Source organism: Choloepus didactylus, chromosome 7 (assembly GCF_015220235.1).
Source record: "Choloepus didactylus isolate mChoDid1 chromosome 7, mChoDid1.pri, whole genome shotgun sequence".
NCBI classification, from domain to species: Eukaryota; Metazoa; Chordata; class Mammalia; order Pilosa; family Megalonychidae; genus Choloepus; species Choloepus didactylus.
Genome location: NC_051313.1, coordinates 73,459,994 through 73,485,446, shown reverse-complemented (window position 1 = coordinate 73,485,446; position 25,453 = coordinate 73,459,994). Strand labels below are relative to the sequence as shown.

The window sequence follows — 25,453 nt, the reverse complement described above, 5'->3', positions numbered from 1 at the left end:
TGAAACTGAAGGAAGCAATATGTTTCCTCAATAATCATGGGAGACTTCAATACATCACTCTCTCCTATACATAGATCAACCAGACAGAGGACCAATAAGGAAACTGAGAACCTAAACATTATGATAAAAAATTAGACTTATGAGACATTATATCCCAAATTTCCAAGATTCACATTCTTTAGTGCTCATGGAACTTTCTCCAGGATAGATCACATGCTGGGGCATAAAATGAGCCTCAGTAAATTTAAAAAGACTGAAATAATTCAAAGCACATTCGCTGACCACAATGATGCAACTAGAAGTCAATAACCATCAAATATCTAGAACATTCACAATATCTGGATATTAAACAACACACTCCAAAAACATCAATTGGTCAATGAAGAAATCGCAGGAGAAACTGCTAAATGCCTAGAGATGAATGAAAACAAGAACACAACGTATCAAAATTTATGGGATGCAGGAAGGGTGGTATCGAGGGGGAAATTTATAGTTTGAAATACATACATTAAAAATGAAGAAAGAGCTAAAATCAAAGAACTAATGGAACAACTAAAGAAGCTAGGAAATTATCAGCGAACTCATCCCAAAGCAAGTAGAAGAAAAGAAATAACAAGGATTAAAGCAGAAATAAATGATATGTGGAACAAAAAAAACGATAGAATCAATAAAACCAAAAGGTGGTTCTTTGAGAAGATCAAGATTGACAAACCCTTAGCTAGACAGATAAAAGTCAAAAAGAGAAAAGACCCAAATAAACAAAGTAATAAATGAGAGGGGGATATCACTACAAATCCCAAAGAAATTTAAAAAATCATAAGAGGATACTATGAACAACTGTACGCCAACAAACTAGAAAATTTAGAGGAAATGGATAATTTCTTGGAAACACATGAATATACCTCAACAAACCAATCACAAGTAAAGAAATCCAATCAGTCATCAAAAAGCTTCCTACAGAGATGGAGAAGATGGCAGAATGGTGACGTATGTCTTTTAGTTACTCCTCTGGGGCAGCTGCTAGATAGCCAGGAACCCTGTGGAATGGACATGACAGAGGAATAGGAGATTGGACACATGGCACACAACAGTGTCCAGCATGTGGACCAGCTAAGATCAGCGAAATCTGTAAGTTCTCGCAGCCAGGAGGTCCACGCCCCTCCATGCCAGGCACAACAGACTGTTTTGTGGCTACTCTCCCAAGAGAGGAGGGACTGTCGGTGCTGGGAACCAGGAGGGACAACTGGCAGTTGCAGCACTGATTAGCAAACTCAGACTGCTGAACAAAAACACCAACCATAGATAATCTGAGACCAGACACTGGGAGCAGTCAGCCCCACAGAGAGGAGATAGGGTAGCAAAAACAGCAGAAAAAACAAAAACAGAGATTTTTGGAGTCCAGGGTGGGGTGGGGGTGGTTAACAATTCAGAGAAGAGCTGGGCTCATACAGAACCAGCCACATTTGCAAACCAGGGAAACCTCTGAAAAGCTGGTTTTTATGGTTTCATGTTTGCTACTCAATTGCCTTATCGTTTTACATTTCAATAGCCCATCAGAACTACAAGAATGGAATTAAGGGCTTGTCTTTATAAATAGTCTATACTGGGCCTTCCTTTTTCTATTTTTTTTTCCATCTTTTCCCTCTTTTCTTTAAATAATTATTCTAAGTAACCCATTACAGAAAGCTTCAAAGACTTGTAGTTTGGGCCCAGGCAAGAACAGAGCTAAGAGCCCTGAGAGACAAAGCAATAAGTCTAATGGGGGAGAAAATTCGCTAAGGATCATAACTTCCCAAGGAAAGGGGGGAATGGCTCAGCTCCAGTGGCAGCCCTCCCTTGGGGAATTCAGATCCCAGGGGCTAGAATTCAGAAACAAGCTTCAGTCAGCCACAGCCCCAACAGAGTCAGGTCACCAAGAGAACTAAAGACACTGCATCTCCTCATACTGGTGTGGGAGCTGCAGGCTGGCAAGCGCCACCTGCTGGACAGCATAGGAGAAGCACAGTTTAAAGGCCTCACAGGAGAGTCTCATTCTCAAGGAAACTCCATACCCTCCTCCTGAGACCTGGGCCTCTCTGAACTGGGAAAACCTGACTGGGGTTGACAGTATCTGAGGAGATCACCACACAAAAAGGCTACATAGAGGCAGGGCAAGAAACAGAAAAACAAGAGGTGAAAAACTCTTATCAACTAAACAGAATCTAAGTTAGAGGTCTAGAATAAGTTGAACTGAACACCAAATTTTAGAGAACAAAGCCAACCAACAAGAAAACCCCCCAGGCAAAAGAGTGAAAACAAGCTCCAGAATAAAGTAATCAAGAAAGTCAGATGCCTAGACAGCTTAAGATAATGAGTCATATTAGGAAACACGAAAATATGGACCAGCCAAAGGAACAAACTAATAGTTCAACTGAGATACAGGAGTTGAAGCAATTTTTGCTAAATCAATTCAATGAACTGAAGGAAGTACTAACAGGGGAAGTTCAAACAAATCTAAACAAATTCAAAAATCAAGTCAATGAACTGAGGGAAGACATAGGAAAAGAGATGAAGGATATAAGGAAGAACCTGGATGACCATAAGGAAGAGTTCATAAACTTGAAAAAACAAATGACAGAACTTATGGGAATGAAGGGCATAATGGAGGAAACGAAAAAGACAATGGAGGGACACAACAGTAGATTTGAACAGGCAGAAGAAAGGATCAGTGAATTGGAAGACCGACATCTGAATTCACACACACAAAAGAACAGATGGTGAAGACAAAAGAAAAATACAAGCAGGGCCTTAGGGAGCTGCGTGACAACAAGAAGCACACAAATATATGTGTTATGTGTGTCCCAGAGGGAAAAGAGAGGAGAAAGAGGGCAGAAAGAATAATAAAAGAAATACTCACTGAAATTTTTCCAACTCTTACAAAAGACAGACAATTACAGATTCAAGAAGTACAGCGTACCCCAAAGAGAACAGATCCCAGTAGACCTATTCCAAGACACTTACTGATCAGACTGTCCAATGCAAAGACAAAGAGAGAATTCTGAAAGCAGCAAGAGAAAAGCAATCCATCACACTCAAGGGAAGCTCAATAAGACTATGTACAGATTTCTTCGCAGAAACCATGGAGGAGAGAAGACAGTGGTAATGCTATATTTAAGATACTGAAAGTGAAGGACTGCTAACCAAGAATTCTATATTCAGCAAAACTGTCCTTCAAAAATGAGGGAGAGATTTAAATATTTTCAGACAGACAATGAGAGATTTTGTGAATAAGAGACTGGTGCTACAAGAAATACTAAAGGGAGTGCTACAGGCTGACAGGAAAAGACAGGAGAGAGAGGTTTGGAGAAGAGTGTAGAAATGAAGATTATCAAGAAGGGTAAAAGGAGACAGAGGAGAAAATAAGATATGACATATGAAATTCAAGAGACAAAATGGTAGAAGAAAGTACTGCCCTTACAGTAATGACACTAAATGTTAATGGATTAAACTCCCCAATAAAAAGACACAGGCTGGCAGAATGGATTAAAAAACAGGACCCATCTATATGCTATCTACAAGAAACTCACTTTAGACACAAGGACAAAAATAGGCTGACAGTAAAAGGTTGGAAAAAGATAGTTCATGCAAACAGCAACCAGAAAAAACCAGGAGTAGCTATATTAATACCAGACAAATTAGACTTCAAAAGTAAAACAATTAAAAGAGACAAAGAAGGACACTATATATTAATAAAAGGGTCAATTCATCAAGAAACCATAACAATAAATATAGAAGATAAAGACTGAGACTGTTTAACTTAGCAAAAACTGGAGTGGCTAAGGATTGTGACTAAATGTACAAATATAAAACTGTTCTTGCAGGTGGGATAACAAATGAATGTCAACCATGCAGAGTGCTGGAAAGGGGATAGTATTGGGGAAAAATATAATAAAAGCAAACTGGAGTCTATGTCAACAGTAACACTGTAATATGCTTCCATTAAATGTAACAAAGGCAATATACCAAAGCCAAATGTGTATGAGAGGAGGATATAAGGGAGGGATATAGGATTCTTGCTAGTGGTGTTGTCTGTCCCTACTATTACATTGTATTGTATGATATTTTACTTTATTTTGATTATCTTTTTTATCATTCATTAAAAAAAAACTTTTTTTCATAGTAATCAATATGTCCAAGTTCTGACTGTGGTGATAAATGCACAACTGTATGATGATACCATGAACTGATGGTACATTGTGGATAATTATATGGTTTGTGAATATAGCTCTATAAAATTGTATGGAAAAATACAAACAAGGATAAAAGTGCTAGAGAAAACATGGAGAGAAGGATGTACATATTTACTGTTGCTTAGGAGGTAGAATGGTATAGACTTTCTGGAGGACTGTGGGGTGGTTCCACACAAAGCTAAGCAGGTGGTTGCCATAAGGTCCTAAAACCTCATTAGGGTGCATTTACTTGGAGGATCTAAGAGCAGGGACATAAATGGACAGTTGCACACTGGTGTTTATGGAGAGTGTATGCATGATTTGCAATGGTTGGAGGTGACCTAAGAGTACATTGACTGAGAAACAGAATGGTGAGCTGTTGTGTGTACACATGAAGGACTATTGAGCAACTGTGAGAAGAAGTGAAGCTGTGAGACATGCAATGAGATGAATGGAACCTGCAGACAGCATTTTGAGTGAACTACACCAGAAACAAAGGCAAACACAATAATGCCTCACCAATATGGACTAACTACAATGTGTAAATTCAGAATTGAATCTTAGAGCACAGCCTAATGAGAATGATTATTGTAGTGGTCCCTAGATTGTAAGCTCTTACAGCAATCAAATCTATTCCTAAATTGTAATGGCTGTCTCCAGACTCTGAGATGCTGATCCCTTTGTGTATAACCTGATTGGTCTCTGGAACATTGGGTATCTGTGTGACACCTGAAACTCAGAGCTAGAAGTCAGCAGATATGAATGTCAGTATTAGAACATATAGCAACTGTTAAGAAAACTGAAAAAGAGTCCAGACTCCAGAGATATGAACGAAGCAGATGTGGTTAGGACTGGGCAAATCGGGCTAAAAGGTAAAGGACAATACTGACTGCATTTTCAAACTCAAATTCCATGTGAAACCAAGGGAAGAGATGTTTAGTTGGTGCAACAGCTATATCTCCTAAACAATTTAACTCGTACAGTTTGTTCAAATATCATAATTACATGGAACTTTTAATACAAAGTGAGACCTGGTAGGTTTGCATAAGTTAGTGTGAAATAGCAACACATCCCAAAGTAATTTTGGCAGAGAATAAAAATATATATGCAGGGCCCCCCTGAGGAGCCGGGGGGAAATGCAGAGGTGTTGGGCTTCCTCACCTGGGTTGTTGCTGATCTTCTCATGAACATTGAGGACTGACGGTTTGATGTGCCGAGCCCTCTATAACGGTACTTGCCCTTATGAGGCTCGTTACTGCTTATAATTGTGCCTAAGAGTCTCCCACTGAGTACCTCTTTGTTGCTCAGATGTGACCTTCTCTCTCTAGCTAAGCCAACTTGGTGGATGAACTCACTGCCCTCCCTCCATGTGGCATCTGACTCCCAGGGGTGTAAATCTTCCTGGCAACACAGGATATGACTCCCGGGGATGAACCTGGACCCAACACGATGGGATTGAGAACATCTTCCTGACCAAAAGGGGGATGCAAAATGAAACAGTTTCCGTGGTTGAGAGATTCCAAATGGAGTTGAGAGGTCACTCTGGTGGGCACTCTTATGCACTATATAGATAACCCTTTTTAGGTTTTAGTGCAGTGAAACAGCTAGAAATAAACACCTGGAACTATCAAACTACAACCCAGTAGCCTTGACTCTTGAAGATGACTGTATAGCAATACAGCTCACAAGGGGGTGATAGTGTGATTGTGAAAGCTTTGTGGATCGCAGTCCTTTTATCCAATGTATGGACAGATGAGTAGAAAAATGGGGCCAAAAAACTAAATGAAAAATAGGATGGGGGGGGTGATTTGGATATTCTTTTTTACTTTTATTTTTTATTCTTTTTTTCACTTCTTCTGGTACAAGGTAAATGTCCAAAAAATAGATTGGGGTGATGAATGCACAACTATATGATAGTACTGTGAACAACTGATTGTACACTTTGGATGACTGCATGGTATGTGAATATACCTGAATAAAAATGAATTTAAAGAAAAGCTAAAGAGTGACCTAGGGAAAGTCTTCATAGAAAAAAAATGACACTTGTAAGACCTTTAAATAAGAAAGTAAACTTTGAATAAATAGAGTTCTGAACTAGTTTTTTTTTTAGAAGCCTTAACTTAATTTTGTGAACTAACATATTCCTGGTATTATTTAGTACTTGGGAACAATGTTGGGAAAAATTTGAACTTTTTTCTGGAAATAAATCTCTTAATTATTGAAGAGCTGATTATATTTCAAACTTGGGCTCTTCTGACCTTTGAAAGTAGTGCTGGATTGGACTGAGAGGTTCTAGGCATACTATAAAGTAAATCTTTTATGTGTTCTGACTATCAAGTATATAAATGCCTGGCTGTGCTCCAAACCCAAGCATAAATTTCTTCCTTCTTCCATTATGTTGTAGTATCTCTGTCTCTTCTCCCCTTCATGAATAATGTTATTGGAAGGTAGTATGCATGTTCAAAAAACTTTGTAAATTTGCTATCAAATTTATTTCTAATTGTATGCAGTCTGGATAAATAAAGACTACAGTGGGATGGATAGTATTCTTATTATTTCCATACTAAGATGATCATATTTTCTGATTAGAGTAAATTTTGTTTGTTGCTGTTAAAAAAAAAAAAAAAAAAAAGGCTTCCTACAAATAAAAGAAATAACAAGGATTAAAGCAGAAATAAATGTTACGGAGAACTAACAAGCAAACAAAATACAGAGAGAATAAAAATACAGAGAGAATAAATAAAACCAAAAGTTGGTTCTTTGAGAATATCAACAAGATTGACAACCCTCAGCTAGACTGACAAAGTCAAAAAGAGAGAAAACCCAAATAAACAAATCATAAATGAGAGTGGGGACATTACTGCGGATCCCGAAGAAATTAAAAAAAATAGATAAATAAAAGGATACTATGAACAACTGTATGCCAACAAACTAGACAATTTAGAGGAAACGGATTATTTTCCAGAAACACATGAACAACTAGACTGACCAGAGAAGAAACAGAAGACCTCAACAAATCAATCACTAGTAAAGACATCCAGTCAGTCACCGAAAAGCTTCCTACAAATGAAAGCCCAGGGCCAGAGGGCTTCACAGGTGAATTCTACCAAACTTTCCAAAAAGAATGACCAACATTCTACTCAAACTCTTTCAAAAAAATTGAAGAAATGGAACACTACCTGTGCTGGTTTGTATATATTATGTCCCCCAGAAAAAGCCATATTCTTTAATGCAATCTGGTAGGGGCAGATGTATTTGTTGATTAGGTTGGAACCTATTGAGCGTTTCCATGGAGATGTGACTCAATCAGCTGTGGGCAAGACTTTGATTGGAGAATTTCCATGGAGGTGTTACCCCACCCAGTAAGGGTGGGTCTGAATTAAATCACTGGAGCCATATAAAGGAGCTGGCAAAGAGAAGGAGCTTCGAGCTTGCTAAGAGTGACATTCTGGAGCTGCAACTCAGAGAGACATTTTGAAGACAGCCTTTGAAAGCAGAGTTTTGCTCTGGAGAAGCTAAGAGAGGACAAACACCCCAACAGCAACATTCCGAAGAATGCACAGGAGCTGAGAGAAGAGATGGGACACAACCTAGGATTAGCAGATGCCAGCCATGCACCTTCCCAGCTAACAGAGGTTTTTCAGATGCCAATGGCCTTTTTCCAGTGAAGGTACCTGTTCTAGTTTGCTAATGCTGCTGGAATGCAAAACACCAGAGATGGACTGGCTTTTATAAAAGGGGGTTTATTTGGTTACACAGACAGGTCTTAAGGCCATAAAGTGTCCACGGTAACAACAAAACAACAATCAGGTACCTTCACTGGAGGATGGCCAATGGGGTCCGGAAAACCTCTGTTAGCTGGGAAGGCATGTGGCTGGTGTCTGCTCCAAGTTCTGGGTTCAAAATGGCCTTCTCCCAGAACATTCCTCTCAAGGCTACAGTTCCCCAAAAATGTCACTCTCAGTCGCTCGTGGGGCGTTTGTCCTCTCTTAGCTTCTCCAGAGCAAAAGTCTGCTTTCAACGGCCGTCTTCAAACTGTCTCTCATCTGCAGCTACTCTCTCACTTCTGTGCATTCTTCAAACTGTCCCTCTTGGCTGTAGCAAGTTTGCTCCTTCTGTCTGAGCTTATATAGTGCTCCAATAACTTAATTCAGACCCACCCTGAATGGGTGGGGCAACACCTCCATGGAAATTATCCAACCAAAGGTCTTGCCCACAGTTGACTAAATCACATCTCCATTGAAACAACCAAAGGATTCCAAAATATAATCAACACTAATACATCTGCCCACACAAGACTGCATCAAAGATAATGGCATTTGGAGGGACATAATGCATCGAACTGGGACAGTACCCTATTGTTGACGCCTTACCTTAGACACTTTATGGCCTTAAGACTGTAACTTTGTAACCAAATAAACCCCCTTTATAAAAGCCAAACCATTTCTGGTGTTTTGCAAAATGGCAGCATTAGCAAACTGGAACACTACCTAACCCATTTTGTAAAGCCAACATCATTCTAATACCAAAACCAGATAAAGATGCTACAAGAAAGGAAAACTACACATCAATTTCCCTAATGAATATAGATGCAAAAATTCTCAACAAAACACTTGCAAATCAAATCCAAAGACACATTAAAAAAATTATACTCCATGACCACGTGGGGTTCATCCAAGGCATGCAAGGGTAGTTAAATATTAGAAAATCAATCAATGTAATACAAAACATAAACAAATCAAAAGGGAAAAATCAAATGATCATCTCAGTAGATGCTGAAAAAGCATTTGACAAAATTCAGCATCCTTTCTTGATAAAAAGACTTCAAAAGGTAGGAATTGAAGGCAACTTCTTCAATATGATAAAGGGCATATATGAAAAAAACCACAGCCAGCATAGTACTCAATAGTGAGAAACCGAAAGTCTTCCTTCTAAGATCAGGAATGAGACAAGGATGCCCGCTGTCACCACTATTATTCACCACTGTGCTAGAAGTTCTAGACAGAGCAATCCAGCAAGACAAAGTAATAAAAGGCATCCAAATTGGAAAATAAGAAGTAAAACTGTCTTTATTTGCAGATGATATGATCTTATATTTCGGAAACACTGAGAAATCGACGACACAGCTACTTGACCTAATAAACAAATTCAGCAAAGTGGCAGGATACAAGATTAATGAACATAAGTCTGTAACATTCCTACACGCTAGAAAAGACATAACTGAAGAGACACTCAAAAAAAAGATACCATTCTCAACAGCAACTAAAAAAATCAAGTACCTAGGAATAAACTTAACCAAGGATGTAAAAGACCTCTACACAAAAATTAAGTAACTTTAAATAAAGGGCATCCTATAAAGATGGACAGATATTCAGTGATCATGGACAGAAAGGCTAAACAACATTAAGATATCAATCCTATCCAAACTGATCTACAGATTCAATGCAATTCCAATCATAATTCCAACAACCTACTTTGCAGACTTGGAAAGGCTAGTTATCAAATTTATTTGAAAGGGAAAGGGGCCTCAAATTCCTAAAAACATTCAAAAAAAGAAAAACAAAGCGAGAGAAATTACACTTCCTGACTTTGAAGTCTACTATAAAGCCACAGTAGTCAAAACAGCATGGTATTGGCACAAAGATAGACATATTGATCAATGGAATTGAATTGAGAACTCAGAAACAGACCCCCAGATCTATGGTCGAATGATTTTTGATAAGGCCCCCAAATCCAGTGAACTGGGACAGAACAGTCTCTTCAACAAATGGGGCTCACATAACTAGACATCCATAACTAAAAGAATGTAAGAGGACCACTACCTCACACGCTATTCAAAAATTAACTCAAAGTGGATCAAAGACCTCAAAATAAGAGACAGCACAATAAAATTCTTAGAGCATAATACAGGGAAGCATCTTCAAGACCTAGTAATAGGAGGTCGCTTCTTAGACCTTACACCCAAAGTACAAGCAGCAACAACAAAAATAGATAAATGGGAACTCCTCAAAATTAAAAGCTTCTGTCCCTCAAAGGCATTTGTCAAAAAGGTGAAGAGACAGCCAACACAATGGGAGAAAATATTTGGATACCATGTATCTGATAAGATACTGATATCTTGCACATATAAAGAAATCCTACAACTTAACAATAGTACAAACAGCCCAATTATAAAATGGGCAAAAGATACAAAAAGACGTTTCTCAAGAGGAAATACAAATGGCTAAAAAACGTATGAAAAAATGTTCATCTTCACTACCTATTACGGAGATGCAAATCAAGACCACAATGAGATATCATCTCACACCAATAAGAATGGCTGCCATTAAACAAACAAGAAACTACCAATGCTGAAAGGATGTAGAGAAACGGGAACTCTTATTCATTGCTAGTGGGACTGTATAATGATACAGCTACTCTGGAAGAAACTAGATATTGAGTTACCCTACAATCCAGCAATTTCACTTCTTGGTATATACCCAGAAGATCTGAAAGCAGTGACACGAACAGTTATTGCACACTGATGTTCATAGCAGCTTTGTTCACAATTGCCAATAGATGGAAACAATCCAAATGTCCTTCAACAGATGAGCAGATAAACAAAACATGGTATAAACTTACGATGGAATACTATAGAACAATAAGGAACGAGGTCATGAAACATATGACAACATGAATGAACCCTGAAGAAATAATGCTGAGTGAATTAAGCCAGACAAAAGGAGAGATATTGTATTTTACCACCAATGTGAACTCTGTGAAAAACGTAAAATAAGTGTCTTATAATGTAGAATGTAGGGGACCTAGAGATACAGACACTAATGGATTAGAATGATAATCTAATATGTACAGATATGATAATGAGGGTGAACTTAATGGTATGGGAATGGTCAGGTGTGACTATGGTTCGGTAATGGGATTGTAAGTATCGGTGACACATTGGAGGCGAACATGTTTGTAAACGGTTGTTTAAAGGCATGCAACCCACAGAGTAGCACCACAAACATGCAACTGATAATTTGCATTGGATGTTTTATGTTATGATAATTGTTTAAAGTTGAGAGTGATGATGATTGTACAACCAAGTGAAGATAATGTAAGAAACTCACCATTTATCTTGGGACAGAATATATATTAAATGAAATAAGGAACCCACTACTTAACAAATTGTGAAACTTAGGGCTGTAAACAGGAGTCTGAGCCTTCCTATAATTATGCCTAAGAGGTACCTCCAGGGAACCTCTTTTTTTGCTCAGATATGGCCTTTCTCACTCTAAGCCCAACTCGGCAAATAAATACATTAACCTTCCCCCCATGGGGGACATGACTCCCAGGGGAATGAATCTCCCTGGCAACATGGGACATGATTCCCAGGAATGAGCCTGGTCCTGGTAGCAAGGGACTGAGAATGCCTACTTGACCAAAAGGGGGAAAACGAAAGGTAACAAGCCAAGGGTACAGAGGCTGAGATATCCCAAATAGACTTGAGAGGCTATCCTGGAATTTCTCTCAAGGAAGTTCTAGTTAGACATCCCAAATGGCCACAGTATGCCATGCCCTTACCAAAAGTAGTCCCCAAATACCTAGGTCCCTACCTGAGATTCTATAAATATTCACTCACTAAGTTTTATCTCTCAGATATATAAATGCACCAGAGGGTTCCTATGCCAGACAAGTCCTAAAACCCAGAGGCAACAGCCTCTTTAAGAACACCATTCAGATACAGCCCCATTCCCCATACTGTTGACACCCCCTTTCAATTTGAACAAATTAGGGTGGCCACCACCTAGATACCTCTGAAGATGGAGAAGGAGATTAAGTGAGAGGAAAGGGTAGCAACAAACAAGATAAGATTCAACAAAGGTCTATGAATACTGAAACTTTATATAAATATAAATATATATATTTATATATGTATTTTAGATGCTGGTGTGCTGGAATAGCTAGAAGGAGGTAAATGACATGGTGGAACTGTAATCTGAAACATTCTTTGAAATTTGCTCTATAGCCATTCATTGAATTGAGCTTTGAAAGTCTTCACCTTTCTGTATATACCGTATATTTCATAAGGAAAGAACTGAAACTGTGGAACTATCATCCACAATTTTTGAAATTACCTATATAACTGCTTGTTGAGCTGTACATCAAAAGTTAACACCTTTCTGTATGTATGTTATATTGTACAATAATGGAAATAGCAGAAGTTGTGGAACTGTGACCCATGACATTCTTTGAAATTTGCTAACTACTTATTAAATTGTACTTTGAAAGTTATCACTGTTAATACATACATGTTAAAGTTCACAATAAAAAAAGCATCAAAAAAAGTTTAAGGCATAATCACCTTCTTTTTATACAGTATTTTAAAACCCCAGGTCAAATTAAAACATCTTAACAACTACAATATGTAAGCCTAAAGCTTATTTAGTCAGTCAAATGACATCACAGAATGTTCATCCACCCACTCATTCATGTATAAACATCTACTGAATGCCTCCTTAAGTGTCAGGCACTGGATTATGGATGGAGCTGGAATACAAAAATGAGTAGACACAACTGATCCCCTACTATTAAGAAGCTCCCAGCCAAGAAGTGAAAGATAATGCAACAGAATATGAATAATAATGATAAAGCTAAGTATAAGAAGCTAAGTAAGCTCAGAACTAAGATCAGGGGAGAATGAAAAGGAGTCTGGGAAGGTTTCCCAGAGGAGATAATGCCTAAATTACTCTTAAAGTATTAGCAGAGATTAAGCACGAGTAACTGCTTGTGCTTTTGAGGTTCTGAGGTTTGATTGTTGTATATTTTGGGAGGTCAGTAGGTAAGATTAGTAAATGAGAGCCATTGGTGAAGGAAGAGTATTTCAGTAAGAGGAAGCAGCAAAGGTAAAAGGCATGAAACAGCATGGCATATTGTCAAGCTGCAAATAGTTTACAACTGTGTTGTTTAGTGCGGTGGCTACTGAGCACTTGAAATGAAGCTAGTCAGAAGTGAGAAATACTATAAATGGAAAATACATGTGGGATTTTGAAAACAGTACGTACACAAAGAACAAAATAACCTCTTTAATAATCTTTTTTATATTGATTATTTGTTGAAAAAATATTTTGATATACTGGGTTAAATAAAATTATTATTAAAATAGCCTCATCTGTTTGGTTTTTTTTAAATGTGGCTACTGGAAATTTTTTTTTTAATTATGTATATGGCTCGCATTATGTTTCTGTTGGACAATTCTGGTTTAGAATGACTGCACTGACTGGGAAGTAGTAAAACCATAATAAAAAGTGAGACTGTGTCAGCTGGAAGAGAACAATGCAAGAAGCATCTTGTGTCACACTAAAAGGTGACTGGGAACAAACAGGGCCTTCAGCAAGATTAAAATTATCAGATCTTACACTTATAAAGGTCCATCTCCGATACAAGAATTGGAGGGCAATAAGGCTGGAGGAAGTTTGTCTCGATACCATACGTGAAGCAACAGTGATTTAAACCAAGATAGTGTAATTACAGATAGAAAATGTAGACTCTATTCCAGAAATGTTTACCAAGTAAAATAATTTGGACTTGGTGAAAGAGTGAATGTAGGATATAAACGGGAAAAAAACCTGTATGAATTCCAAAGTTTGGGGTTTATGTAAGTCAGTGGCTTCGTACAATTCAACAGGATGGTTTGGGTAGGGAAAGGTGACAGGCTCAATACTGGACATACTGAGGTTAGGTATGCTTGTGTGAAATCTGTGTGGAAATACCAAAAATTAGCTGTATAAATTTGGAGCTAATTCAAAAATCCCAGAACAGAGATTAAAAAAAAAAAGGGACTGCACTAATCAAGTATAGATGGTAGAAGCCAAGGGAGAGATAGTGAGCGAAGCACAGAACACAGACTGAAAAGAGAAGGCTGAAGATTGAAATAGGAGAAAAAATAATAATAATTAAATGGTGGGCAAAGGAAGAGATTAAGAATAGCATGCAGGGACGTGCTTCCAGGGAAGATGGCAGAGTAGGGAGCTATAGGACACACACTTCCTACAAAAACAGCTAGTGGACAGGGAGAAACTGAATCAACAGTTTTGGGGCTCTGGAAACCAGGGGAGCACTATGTAGCATTCAGGAAAGAGCAGGAGAGAGACTGAGAATCTGCAGCAAAAACTGTGAGTGAATCACTCCCACAGCAATGGCTGGCACCCATCCCCCATCAGTGGCCGGCACCCAGCACCCATCCTTGAGGCTTGCTTCGGATATAGTCTGTGACTGGCTGATATAGATGGAGAGAGGTGTGAAGGTCTTCCTCCCTGGGAACAGGGTGGGGACATATTTGAGTGCTGAGCATGGCTTCTGATCAGTGAGTTTCGACTGTTGGGTTCCAGCTCTGAATTGCCGGTTCTAGCATGCCCAGAACAGGGATCCCCCTGGCCAACCTGGTAGAGGTTAAAAAACTACACTCCCTCCTTAAGGCAGCAGGGAAGGTTTTCCAAAGAATGCCATCTGCTGGGCAGGCCAGGCCAGGAAAGGGCAGCTTCTCGGAGGAGGAAAATGAAAGAAGGCTTTTTGGTGTCTTTCCTGACCCTCTCCCTAGGACCTTTGGACCTGCTCTGTGCCCTACTTGTGGAGCCCTGGCCCTGTGCAATTTTAAATATCTAGAATAAGTCTTGAAGATGAGACTTAATGCAGAGCCAATCCACAATAAAACTCTAAGCAACAGAGAGAAATTGGCCATCAGAGTAAACACATCAAGGTAATCAGATGCCTAGACACCAGCAAAAAATGACAAGCCATACTAAGAAACAGGAAGATATGGCCCAGACAAAGAAACAAATTAAAAAGTCAGAGGAGACACAGAATTTAGAACAACTAATCAAAGATGTTCAAACAAATCTCCTAAATGCAATTCAAGGAGAAGAAGGGAAAATATGACTAAAGATAAAAGGAACTTAAGACACTGGGTGAGCATAAAGAAAAATCTGAAGGCATTCAAAAAAAAAATAAAATAACAACTTACGGGAATGAAGGCACAGTAGAGGAGATTAAGAATAAATTAGAGGTATACAACAGTAGATTTGAACAGGCAAAAGAAATGCTCAGCAAACTAAAGGACAGGGCATCCAAAATCTTACAGACAGAAAAACAGAGAGAAAAGAACAGAAAACATTGAGCAGGGTCTCAGGGAATTGAGATGAAGCACAGAAACATATGCATCATGGGTATCCCAAAAGCAGAAGAGAAGAGAAAAGGGACAGTAAGAATATATGAGGAAAAAATGGTTGAATATTTCCCCTTATGAAAGATACAAATATACATGTCCAAGAAGCAAAAAATACTCCAAATAGACCTACTCCAAGACACATACTAACCAGAATGTCAAATATCAAAGATGAAGAGAGAATTCTGAAAGCAGCAAGAAAAAAGTGATCCATCACATACAAGGGACGCTCTATAAGACTACATGCTGATTTCTCATCAGAAACCATGGAGGTGAGAAGGCAGCAGTATGGTATATTTAAGACAATGAAAGAGAAAAACTGCCAGACAAGAATTCTTTATCCAGCAAAACAGTCCTTCAAAAATGAGGAAAAGTTTTAAATATTCACAGAAAAACAGAAACTAGGAAAGTTCATCAAGAAGAGACATGCCCTACAAGAAATACTACAGGGAGTTCTGCAGGCTGCTAGGAAAAGACAAGAGAGAGAGCCTTGGAAGAGAGTGTAGAAATGAAGAGTATCAATAAAGGTAATTAAAAGGGTAAAAAGAGAGACAAAAATAAGATACGACATACAAAAAACCAAAGGATAAAATGGTTGAAGTAACTACTGCCTTTCAAGTAATTAACATGGAATGTTAACGGATTAAACTCCCCAATCAAAATACATTATTTGCAAAAAAAAAAAAAAAAAAAAAATATATATATATATATATATATATATATATATATATATATATATATATGTATATATATGATCCATCTACGTGCTGCCTACAAGAGGTTCATTTTAGACCCAAGGACACAAATATACTGAAACTGAAAAGCTGAAAAAAGATATTCCACACGAACAGTAACCAAAAAAAGAGCTGGGGGACCTATTACTAATATCAGACAAAATAGATTTTAAATGAAGGACATTATATATTAATAAAAGGGGCAATCCACCAAGGAAAAAATAATCATAAATATTTATATGCTGAACCATGGTGCCCCAAAATACATGAGGCAAACACTGGCAAAACTGAAGGGAAAAATAGATGTCTCTGCAATAATAGATGGAAACTTTAGTACACCACTCTCATCTATAGATAGACCATCCAGAGACAGGATCAATAAGAAAACAGAGAACTTGAATATCATGATAAATGAACTAGACCTAACAAACATATACAGAACATTGCACCCCAAAACAGCAGGATATCCATTCTTCTCAAGTGCACATGGATCATTCTCCAGGGAAGACCACTTGCTGGGTCACTAACAAGTCTCAATAAATTTAAAAAGATTAAAATTATACAAAGCACTTTCTCTGATCATAATAGAATGAAGCTGGAAATCAGTAACAGGTGGAGAAGTGGAAAATTCACAAATATATAGAGATTAAACAACATACTCTTAAACAAGCAGTGGGTCAAAGAAGAAATTGAAAGAGAAATCAGTAAATATCTCAAGATAAATGAAAACAAGAACACAATACATCAAAACTTATGGGAAGCAGTGAAGGCAGGGCTGAGAGGGAAATAGATAGCCCAAAATGCTAACATTAGAAAAGAAGAGCTAAAATCAAAGACCTAACTGCACACCTGGAGGAAACAGAAAAAGAAGAGCAAACTAATCCCAAAACAAGCAAAAGGAAAGAAATAAAAAAAGATTAGAGAAAAAATAAATGAAATTGAGTAAAAAAAAAAAAAAAAAAAAAACAGAAAGAATCAACAAAACCCAAAGTTGGTACTTTGAAATGATACAATAGTTGACAAACCCTTTGCTAGACTGTCAGAGAAAAAAAAGGAAAAATAATAAAGATGAAAATAAATAAAATCAGAAATGAGAGGGAAGACATTATTACTGACCCCACAGAAATAAAAAGATCATAAGCGGATACTATGAACAATTGTATGCCAACAAATTAGACAACTTAGATGAAATGGACAATTACCTAGAAACACACGAAAAACCTACCTTCACTCTGGAAGAAATAGAAGACCTCAACAAACCAATCACAAGTAAAGAGATTGAATCAGTCATCAAAAACCTACCAACAGGCAGATCATTGACTTCCATTACCCAACCAGCTGCCAATGGAAAAAATCCTTCTGGTGTTGTGATTACACCAACAACGGACCATCCTATGTCAATGCAGCCAGCAAACATGATGGGCTCCCTGACACAACAGATGAATCAACTTTCCTTGGGCACAACAGGAACATTTATGACTGCTGTTGCCTCCTATGCATGGGGACCTAAATTCCCCAGTGCATGCCTATGCCTCTGACAGCTGTCTCTATTGAAGGTGTTGTCACTGATAACTCTCCCTAGACAGTGGCACCTTCATCCGAGGACACCAGTGGTCAGCAGAAACAGATAGCAGTGGAAAACCCAACGAACATGCACCTGCATACATTATCACAGTCAAACCATTAACAGGACTAAAGAATGTCCATCTGAAACTTTGCCTTAAATGAAGAAACTTCATTGAACAAAAAATTGGCTTCCAGTTTGCACAGGTATCAACCGAACGCTTTTTCTTAACCAATGAAATCAAAGTGTTTTTATGTGCTGTGCAAATGGTTCCTTCATGTGGTCTGACAGTTTTATTTTTGCCATCATTTTTTAATTGAATAAAAAAATCCTAGAAGAGGAAAAAGAACAACAAAACACTGAAGCCTGACAGTGTATCTGGAAGAAGATGTGAACTCTGAATTTACCTGAGAGTGTAGATAGATTTGTTTTTTTTAAAACAGCAAACCTGATGTCAAGAGGCAGGCAAGCAGAAATGTAAACAAATTGTCTTCCTCAGTAATTAAGCTATTCTTTCTCTCTTTTTCCCTTCTTGTTTAAATCTAATGGGTTGGTTTTTCATTTTAGTTTTTCTTACAAATATTTTGGTAAGGTTTATCTTGAATCTTAATTGCCTTAATTTTAAAGATGTCAGAGGCTCTTGAGGTATGCTGCCAACATCTTGTAAAAAAAAAAAAAAAACTCAAGAAAGAATTAAAATATTGTGTCAGTTTTGACTGGTACTAAAGTTTAAGACCAAGAGTTTTTAGGATAAAAACAAAACTGTACAGTTAAAAAGAAAATGTTTTTCTTCATTTGAAGAAAATTTGTTGATAAAAGAAACCATGGCAACTGCAAGAATTCAGAAAATGTTGGGACTTTTCATGAACTTTGTCTAAGTGTTGACATGAATCATTCTAAAAGGTGAATACATTTTATGGTAAAGTCATTAACAGCTTACAAACAACTGCATTAGAAATAATGCATGTTTGGGGGGCAGAATGCAGATTTTTTTTTCAATTTACAAAGCATGATTGCTAGCAAAAGCATTAATGCTCATTATCTGCAGTCTTTTTAATGAGTTTTACAAAGTTTTTAGTCAGCTTTGCTTGTTACATTGCAAAACCTAGCTTAAGAAATTAAAACAAAAAACTGAAGTAGGTAGGAGCTTAAGGTCAAAAAGTACAAAAAACAAAAAAAAGCAATAGATAGAGAAATTGTTGACAATTTCTGTAGTCCATCCTAGTTCTGATCAAATTCAGCCTATGGATGCCCTACTTTATACCAAAGATGAAGTGGCACCCTACTGCAGTCAAGAAGATAGAAATCTGTTTTACTTTCTTTTTTTTTTTTGGTTTAAATTTTATTTGACCTACATGGCCAGACCAGTTCTTACTTTGTTGTTTGTTTAAACTATCTTTCACTGGTGTTTTACATACTGGGAAGCACACACACGCACACACACAAAACCTACCAACAAAGAAAAGCCCAGGACCAGATGGCTTCACAGGAAAATTCTACTAAACATTCCAAGACTTAACTCCAATTCTGTTCAAACTCTTCCAACAGATTGAAGAGGAAAAGTACACACCTGTTCCGGTTTGCTAATGCTGCCATTATGCAAAATACCAGAAATGGATTGGCTTTTATAAAGGGATTTATTGGGTTACAATTTTACAGTTCTAAGGCCATAAAAGTGTCCAAACTAAGGCATCAACAAGAGGATACCTTCTTGAAGGAAGGCCAATGGTGTCCAGAACACCTCTGTCAGCTGGGAAGGCACGTGGCTAGCATCTGCTGGTCCTTTGCTCCCAGATTGTGTTTCAAAATGGCTTTCTCCAAAATGTCTCTGGGTTTCTGTCTTTGCTTCTCTCTCTCAGCTCTTGTGCATCCTTGCTTCTTTCTCCCAAAGTGTTTCTCTCTAAGCATCTGGGGGTCCTCTCAGTTTCTCCAGGGCAAACTCTGGGCTTCATCTCTTAGCTTAGCATCTCTAAACATTCTTCAGTCTGCATCTCCAAGCATCTCTAAGCACCAGCATCTGGATCAGCTCTTGAGTTCTCTTAAGTGCTCCAGTGAACTAATCAAGACCCACCATGAATGGCAGGGCCAGGCCTCCACAGAAATAATACAATCAGAGTTTTCACCCACAGTTGAGTGGGTCACATCTCCAGGGAAACATTCAATTAAAAGGTTCTACCCCACAAGATTGGATTAAAAGATCATGGCCCTTCTGGGATCCGTAACAGTTTTCAAATTGACACAACTCCCTAACACATTCTATGAAGCCAACATCACCCTCATATCAAAGCTAGATAAAAATACTAAAAGAAGAGAAAATTACAGATCAATCTCTCTAATGAATATGGATGCAAAAATCCTCAACAAAATACTTGCAAATTGAATGCAACAGCACATTAAAAGAATTATATTCCATGATCAGTTGGGTTTTATCCCAGGTATGCTACGGTGGTTCAACACAAGAAAATCAATTAATTTAATACACCATATTAACAAATCAAAGGGGAGAAAACCACCTGATCATCTCGACTGATGCAAAAAAAAAAAAAAGGTATTTGAAAAAATCCAGCATCGTTTCTTAATAAAAGCCTTCGAAAGATAGGAATGGAAGCAAATTTCCTCAACATGATAAAGGGCATATATGAAAAACCTAGAGCTAACATCATACTCAAGGGTGGAAGACTGAAAGCTTTTCCTCTAAGATTGGGAACAAGACAAGGATGCCCACTGTCAGCACTGTTATTCAACAATGTGTTAGAAGTTCTAGCTAGAGCAGTTAGGCAAGAAAAAGAAGTAAAAGGCATCCAAATTGGAAAGGAAGAAGTAAGACTTTCACTATTTGCCGATGACATGATCCTATATTTAAAAAGTCATGAAAAATCTATAAGAAAGCTTCTAGAGCTAATAAATGATGTTCAGCAAACTAGTAGGATACAAGTTCAACCCCAAAATTAGTGTTTCTATACACTAGTCATGAGCAATCTGAGGAGAAAATCAAGAAAAAAATTCCATTTACAATAGCAACTAAAAGAATCAAATATCTAGGAATAAATTTAACCAAGGAAATAAAGAATGTTTACACAGAAAACTACCAGACATTGCTAAAAGCAATCAACGATGACCTAAATAAATGGAAGGACATTCCATCTTCATGCATTGGAAAACTAAATATCATTAAGACGTCAATTCTATCCAAATTAATTTACAAATTCAATGCAATCTCAACCAAAATTTCAACAGTCTACTTTGCAGAAATGGAAAAGCCAATTATCAAATTTATTTGGAAGAGTATGGGGTTCTAAATAGCCAAAAACCTCCTGAAAAACAAGAATGAAGTTGGAAAACGCACACTTACAGACTTTAAAGCATATTACAAAGCTACAATTGTCAAAACAGCATGGTACTGGCATAAAGATAGATACATTAATCAATGGAACCAAACTGAGAGTTCAGAAATAGGCCCTCACATCTATGGTCAATTGATTGTTGATAACACTGCAAAGTCCACTCAACTGGGACAGAACAGTCTCTTCAACAAATGGTGAAGGGAGAAATGGATATCCATATCCAAAACAATGAAAGAGGACCCTTATCTCACATCCTATACAAAAATTAATTCAAAATGATCAAAGACCTAAATATAAGTGCCAGGACCACAAAGCTCCTAGAAGAAAATGTGGGGAAGCATCGTCAAGATCTTGTGGTAGGCAATGGTTTCTTAGACTTTAAACTAAAGCACAAGCAATAAAAGAAAAGATAGATAAATGGGACCTCTTCAAAACTGAATACTTTCATGCTTCAACAAACTTTTGTGGTGATGAATACACAACTCTGTGATAATACTGAGCACCATTGAGTATAAACTTCAGATGGACTATACGGTGTGTGAATAAACTGCTTGGGAAAAAATGTGTGTGTGCGTGTACATGCATAGAAATAAAGGCCCAGGACTATATGTTAAAAAAAACAAAAAAGAATGGCAGGCAGGATAGGCAGAAGAACCAGGAGGGTAGCATCTGTATTGCAACGGGCTTCTACTGTGTTTATGGAATTATGGTTCCATGATTTGCTCAATGGAAGAGATGTACTTTTAACAAATGGGAAAAAAAAAATCTCTTTTCTAAGGTCACTGTTGGGGACTGAATCATGTCCCCCACAAAAATATTCAGGTCCCAACCCCATTTGTAAATGAACCGATTTGTAAATAGGGCCTCTGAATATGTTATTAAAGTGTGCCAAAACTATGCTTATAAAGTCCTTATTAGAAAGAAAGGTAATTGGACAGGAAAGAGAGAAGCCAAGGGAAGAACCAAGAAACTGGAAGTCAACAGAACCCAGAAGAGAAAGGAGAAGATGCCAGAAGAGAAGGACATCTGGAAGAAGTAACCTTCTAGCCTCAGAAATTGTGAACCAATAAATTCCTATTGTTAAGCCAACTCATTGTATGGTATCTGTTTTAGCAGTCAGGAAAACTAAAACAGTCACCAATTACTTTTTGATGTTTGAAATAACACTCATTCAACTTAGAGAATCAAAACAAACTCTTATTTCCTGTTCATGTTTGGGTAAACATACAGTCAACAAGTAATATAAAATTCACATGTGAAACTACAACTGGGAAAAGTATCATGCTTCCTTAAGAAAGAAGAAGAGAAAAATGTTTTTCAGTTTTACTTTTTTCCATACTGCATGTAGACATCCCTTAAAAAATCACTTTAGTAATGGTTTTTGATCTCAAAGAGATATCCAATCCAAAGTTCTTAAACTAAGGTAAAGGATGGACACAAGTATGAGCCTAAGTGGACCTCCCTAGGGAGAGGAGCCAAAACTTAATCTTCAGACTTTCAGAGGTCCAAGACCCCAAAATAAAAAAAAGCCACCAGTTAATTTAATCTTATCCCCTTCAGAACCCTTCGGTGCAGTCCAATGAGGAGCTCACACAACCCAAATCCTAATAACAAATCCACTTTAACAAAACCATACTTTTTTCCATTTACCTTCCTAGTATATGTACAAACATCTCAATAAAACTAATCCTCACAACAATAAATCTACTATTTCCATTCCTCAAAGGAAAAAAAAAATGACGCTACGTTAAGTAAATGAGTAATTTGTCCAAGACCCTAAAGGGAACAAAGGAGGAATTTAAAGTAAGGTGAACTGGACTGAACTAAGGTAGACTTCACTACTGTTAAAACCGCCCTTTGGCCCTCCCAAGACACCAAGTATTCAAGCACCTACTCCAACTCACCTACGCAAAGGGAGCTCATTTTTTTTTTTTTTTTTTTTGCCACTCATCTTTCTTCCTCTCATTCCATCCCTATTGATTTGTAAAAATTTCTCAGCCTGCACACAAGTGCCCTTCCACTCTAATCACAATCTTAATCACCTATTACTATCTCAGCGCTAAAAACCTCAGCCTCCTTCCCCTTCTTGGCCCCGTCCCGCTTCTCCCACCTCCAGCTGCCAAAGGCCTCGACGGTTTTCTAATTCCGAATTCCTTCTCTAGATCGCCTGCCCTGCGTTCCCTTCCTTCTCTTCGCGGACCCAAGAAACCACCAACCCTTGCCCGCCTCCTTCTTACTTCCCAATCCCCCACCTATCGGTCAGCCTCCCCTCCTCTGGGCCCTCCAGTTGTTGCGGAGATCTTGACTTACTTTCCTAGGATTCTCTTCTCCTTCTGCTCCCCACACCACCCCCCACCCTAATCCTTTCATCCTCCTCATCTTCCCGGCTCTAATACCTCACCCGCATGCCGCGCCATCCACGAACATCCCACCGTCAACTTCCCCCATGCTCCCAGTCCCAGCCTCCCCTCGAACCCTCAGCTTCCCTACCGTCTCCACGCCCACCCCAAAGCCCACCCCCAACCCGACCCGGCCCCTCACCAGAGCCGACGCGACGTCCCGCCTCCTTCCAGTCCCTTCCCAGGTGGAATTCCCAGCCAAGGTCTCGACGTCTGACCGTCAAAGTGAGAGTGTTTGACTCCTCTGGGGGCTGCGAGGCGGGCGCCTAAATTGCTTGGGTGCCTAGATTGCCTGGTTGCGGGAAGTTTGAATGGCGGTCTAGGCCAGGGGCGGGCGTCGGCCTCAGCTCCAAGGTAACGGAGGCGGACGTCCAGACTGCACTGCGGGAGACCGCAGCCAATGACGCCTCTGCCCCAGCTCCCATTGGCCCCTGTCACCAGACAGCCCTTTCTATTGGCTTCAGTAGAACTGGAAGGCGGGACGACCGGTGAGGGTGAAAGTGGCCATTGGTTGCCCGTTCTAGCGGTCGCGGCGGCCTAGAGTAGGGGAGTCGGCGCTGGCGAGGCTCGGTGGAGCGTTCGCGGCGCTGTGGTGCAGTGTCGAGCGAGGAGCGGAAGCGGAGACGCCCCGGCCTTGTGTGGAGGAAGGAGGAGGGTGCGGGCGGAGGGGATAGGAGTTCGTGAGACGAATTGTAGAATTTGGCAGTTCGCTAATTGAAACAAAACCCTCTGTTTTTGTTGCTTCAAATCCCTTTTGGAAATAGCTTGGTTTCATATTATAAAATATAAATAAATAGCTCGTTACTTCTTGTTCTTGTCACTGAAACTGCTGGGGTCGATGCACCATCGCTCTTGCCTCGTAGTCCTGGCGTTCGTAAATCACTTAAAGGTGATTTTTAGGTTTAGGAACGGGTGTTGAATGCCCAGTGTTTGGGTGGAATGGTATACTTGAAACACATTTGCCCACAATTTTTAAAATAAAAAGCGTTCCGTGGTTCATGTCACTAACGAATCGAGATACATTTAAAAAATAAGATACGTTTAAAAACTGATCTGCATTAAATGGTATTAATTGCAGGGGGAGGGGAAGGTAAAACTAAAATCCTCTCTCGGATAAGGTTTATTTTAATTCACTCTCCATCTTCTAATCATCACAATGGCTTAACACGGTTCTCCGCTGTTCTCACCATTGTAAATTTCTCGAGAACAGGCTTTTACCTCCGTTCCGCAAAGAATCTAATTGTTGCAGACAGATGCATTCTAATCAATCTTCTGAGCATGAAATATGGTAATTCTTGTTTGCTTGACCTCGTTTTCCCAACTTTGCACTATTTTGCTAATGTTTTCATTTTATCCTGTCAGTATCTTTTACTTCAAGTTACAAACTCATCTGCTAAACAATCTTGTAATTAAATGTAATTTTCTGTATACACAATATGTCTGTGGAAGATAGCAATCATGTTAGTGAAAATAAATTAAGATGAGCAATCCCTAAAACTGCACTAAAATAATTTTTCACCAATTTGTCTGCTCATAAGATTTTTCATTAAAATCGCTCACTGGTTATTATTAACTCCGTTAGAGAAAACACTCTGTAGTTTAATATTCACATCGGTGGATTACTTTTAGAGGAAGTTGCTAGAAAGAGTGAAGAAACATGTTGTACATACGAGGAAAAAGAAGCATCTCTCCATAGTGTCATATCGGGATTGCTGGATTGAGGATAAAAGTGAACGTTTATTTAGCATTCAGAATGTGCCAGTCATTGTAATCTCATTCCGTCTTCAATCCTGACTATTATTATTCATCGTTTATGCTTGAGGAAACAGATTCAGAAAGGTTAAAGAATTTACCACAAGATACTAAAGTAGTAAGTGGTAGTGCCAGGATCCAAGGCTAGGCCTGCTAATTTCTAAATTTCACCGTTTCAAATTTCAGGCCTTTAATGTGTTTCACCTACAGGTTAATAACCTTACTGATAAGCTAGAAACTAATTAAAAG

The 25,453-nt window shown here is 38.5% G+C and overlaps 1 protein-coding gene across 1 annotated transcript in view; it reads right to left on the bottom strand.

Annotated features, from left to right (window-relative positions):
* LCA5 (lebercilin LCA5) overlaps positions 1-23,816 on the bottom strand; it is a 74,230-nt gene extending 50,414 nt beyond the window's left edge. The window contains exon 1 of the mRNA XM_037844876.1: positions 23,595-23,816. The gene's annotated coding sequence lies outside the window, so the exon portion shown is untranslated. The remainder of the gene's footprint in view (positions 1-23,594) is intronic.
* Between the last annotated feature and the right edge of the window lie 1,637 nt (positions 23,817-25,453).